Source organism: Theropithecus gelada, chromosome 7a, assembly GCF_003255815.1.
Source record: "Theropithecus gelada isolate Dixy chromosome 7a, Tgel_1.0, whole genome shotgun sequence".
Classification (NCBI taxonomy): domain Eukaryota; kingdom Metazoa; phylum Chordata; class Mammalia; order Primates; family Cercopithecidae; genus Theropithecus; species Theropithecus gelada.
In genome coordinates, this window is record NC_037674.1 from 34735497 (window position 1) to 34739213 (window position 3717).

General features: G+C 48.6%; 1 pseudogene; it reads right to left on the reverse strand.

Annotated features, from left to right (window-relative positions):
* Positions 1 to 781: 781 nt before the first annotated feature.
* Positions 782 to 1966, reverse strand: LOC112627368 (annotated as a pseudogene).
* Between the last annotated feature and the right edge of the window lie 1751 nt (positions 1967 to 3717).

A 3717-nucleotide genomic window follows, 5' to 3' on the forward strand; every position in this document is an offset into this window, starting at 1 on the left:
TGACCTTCCCTCCCCAAGCCAAGAAAGGATAAACACTCACACCTCCTTACCTTCTTACATTCTCATTTCTAAGATAAAATATAATGCGTTAAGAATCTGTAAGTTACCTCATTTAATTGGCACTCTGCTTTATCAGATATGCAGTATCATCACCCACTTACAGATGAGGAGATTGAGGCTGGGGGATGTGAAATCATTTATTTCAACTCACGTGGCTTGCGAGCAGTGGAGTCAGGATCCTAATGTAGATACTAACCAGTGTTATTTGGCATACCAATTTAAATCAGTTACTCACACTAACTTTAAAACAACATGAGCTTTATTAAGGCAAATTTATATATCATAAAATTCACCCATTTAAGTGTACAATTCGATAATTTTAGTAAGTTTGCAGAGTTGTGCAACCATTACCACAATCCAGTTTTAGAACATTTCCACTACCCCAAAATGTTTCCTCATGTCCATTTTCGGTTCATACCCACTCCTACCCCCAGCTCTAGGCAACCGCTGATCTACTTTCTGTCTCTATAAATTTGCTGTTTATAGAGAAATGAAATCATCCTGCATGATATTTTACTACAAGCTGCATTTGTTTTGTGAAGACTGCTCAGCTCAGTTCTCAACATTCAGTTCAGAGGTGTGGATTGGCTTAGCACAAGGAGGAAGGTATTGTAACTCCATTTCTGCAAGATGTCTAGAGGGAAAGTTTTTTATCTTTTTTTTAAGGATAATTTGTATTATTTTAATTATTTTTATGTGCAGAAAACCCAACAGCATACATTTAACCCAATTTGGTGGCAAGTTCTTTAGCTTTTGGCTGTTTCACCTTGGCAATGAGAGCCACACACTTGGGAGCCAGGACATTGACTCCCCAGTGATGACGGATCTCATCGTATCTGCCATTCTAATTGGTTCTGATAGCTTCCTCCAGCTAAGCCAAAGTTTCTTTGTCTTTCAAGTTAGCCTGTGTGGTGACAGTGGTGCAGGTCTTCCCATGGACTAGACATCCCAGTCTTACCTTCCCCTTGATAATGCAGTCAGGGACCTTTATTTTACAACACAGAGAAATGCACTATCATCACCCACTTTCTTTCATTTATTTTTATTTATTTATTTATTTATTTTGAGACGGAGTCTCAGTCTGTCGCCCAGGCTGGAGTGCAGTGGCCCGATCTTGGCTCACTGCAAGCTCCGCCTCCCAGGTTCATGCCATTCTCCTGTCTCAGCCTCCCGAGTAGCTGGGACTACAGGCACCCGCCACCACACTGCTTAGTTTTTTTGTATTTTCAGTAGAGACGGGGTTTCACCATGTTAGCCAGGATGGTCTCGACCTCCTGACCTGGTGATCCGCCCGCCTCTGCCTCCCAAAGTACTGGGATTACAGGCGTGAGTCACCACGCCTGGCCTATCATCATCCACTTTCCAGATGAGGAGGCTGAGGCTGGGAGCAGGCAGAAGACAACTAGCTTGATGGGATCCACATCACGTCCAGTCACCACCAGCTGAGACTTCTTATTCTCCACTAAGGTGGCTACAGTGATAATTCCTGCTTGAACGACAGCTGGTCTCTTGGTGGGGACGTCCCCTTTGCTGGCAGCTTTCTTCTCAGCCCAGGCCAGCAGCCTCTGCTTCTTCTCTTGCTTTGTCTCTGGTCTGTACTAGTGGGCCAGCTTATGTACTATAATTGAGTAGCTGTTTGGGGGTCCAAGGCCTGAGTGAACTGGTTCATCACAGGAAGCACCTTCAGCCACGTGTAGAGGATGGCTCTTTGCCACTGCAACCTGATAAAGCGGGGCCATTTGACAAAGCAAGTGAGGTCCCTTTTGGGTTGGGTTTGCTGTCCAATACCAAGATTCTTAGGCCTTTTCTCCAACATGGGATTCACCACTTTCCTGGCCTCCTGCTTCTTTGCGACAGCAGCGGCTGGAGCCACCTTCTTCCCCTTGTCCTTCTTCCCTTCTGGCATCTTGGGCGGCAGGAGGAAAGAGAAAAAAAGTTTTTGTTTGATAAATATTCCAGGCTTCTGAGGATAGGGACTCAGCACTACCTGGCTGAAAGCAGAAAATCAGGGTGGAGGTGATTGTAGGGTTGGGGAATCATACATGGTTTTTTTGTTGTTGTTGTTTTTGTTTTACTTCTTAAAATATTTGAAATAGTTGATTTTAATTCGTGGACTTAACTCCAAGTCATTTCAAGGATGACTCCATTTAAAATAAAATACAGCTGGGCACAGTGGCTCACGCCTATAATCCTAGCACTTTGGGAGGCTGTGGCAGGCAGATCACCTGAGGTCCAGTGTTCAAGACAAGCCTGGCCAACAAATCCCATCTCTATCAAAAATACAAAAATTAGCCGGGCACGGTGGCTCATATCTGTAATCCCAGGACTTTGGGAGGCCAAGGCGGGTGGATTACAAGGTCAGGAGAGCGAGACCACCCTGGCTAACACAGTGAAACCCCATCTCTAATAAAAATACAAAAAATTAGCTGGGCATGGTGGTGTGCACCTGTAATCCCACCTACTCAGGAGGCTGAGGCAGGAGAATCTCTTGAACCCGAGAGGCGGAGGTTGCAGTGAGCCAAGATCACACCATTGCACTCCACCCTGGCCAACAAGAGCAAAACTCTGTCTCAAAAAAACCAATAAAAATAAATAAAATACAAATAACAAAATGAGGCCCTAAAGATCTAATTTTAAAATGTAATCTGGCTGGTCCGAAGGCAGTGAGTTATCTCACTTTTGTGTCTGGAATTGGTGGGTTCTTGGTCTCGCTGACTTCAAGAATAAAGCCGCAGACCCTTGTAGTGAGTGTTAGTTCCCAAAGATGGCGTGTCTGGAGTTGTTCGTCCCTCCTGGTGGGTTTGTGGTCTCGCTGGCTTCACAGTGAAGCTGCAGACGTTTGCGGTGAGTGTTACACCTCTTAAATGCAGTGCAGACGCAAAAAAGTGAGCAGCAGCAAGATTTATTATGAAGAGCAAAAGAACAAAGACTCCATACCACAGAAGTGGACTGGAGCCAGTTTCCGCTACTGGCTAGGGCAGCCTGCTTTTATTCCCTTATCTCGGCCCCCCCCCCCCCCACATCCTGCTGATTGGTCCATTTTGCAGAGAGCTGATTGGTCCACTTTGACAGAGTGCTGATTGGTGCGATTATAATCCCTGAGCTAGACACAGAGTGCTGATTGGTGCATTTACAATCCTCTAGCTCGACATAAAAGTTCTCCAAGTCCCCACCAGACTCAGGACCCCAGCTGGCTTCGCCTAGTGGTTCGTGCTCTGGGGCCACAGGAGGAGCTGCCTGCCAGTCCTGTGCCGGATGCCTGCACTCCTAAGCCCTTGAGTGGTAGATGGGACCGGGTGCTGCGGAGCAGGAGGTAGTGCCCATTGGGTGGGCTTGGGCCACACAGTGAGCCCACCGTGGGTAGGGCGGGGGGCTCGAGCATGGCGGGCTGCAGGTCCCGAGCCCTGCCCCACGGGGAGGCGGCTGAGGCCTGGCGAGAATTCCAGGGCGGCCCAGGCGGGCCTGCAGTGCTGGGGAATGGGGCCCACCCTCTGCAGCTGCTGGCCCAGGTGCTAAGCTCCTCACTCTCTGGGGCTGGTGGCACTGGCAGGCCAGTGGGCCGGCCACTCCCAGTGCGGGGGCCCTCTGAGCCGGCGCCCACCCAGTCCTGGTGCTGGCCCGTGAGCGCCGGGCGCAAACCCGGCACCTCTCCCTCCA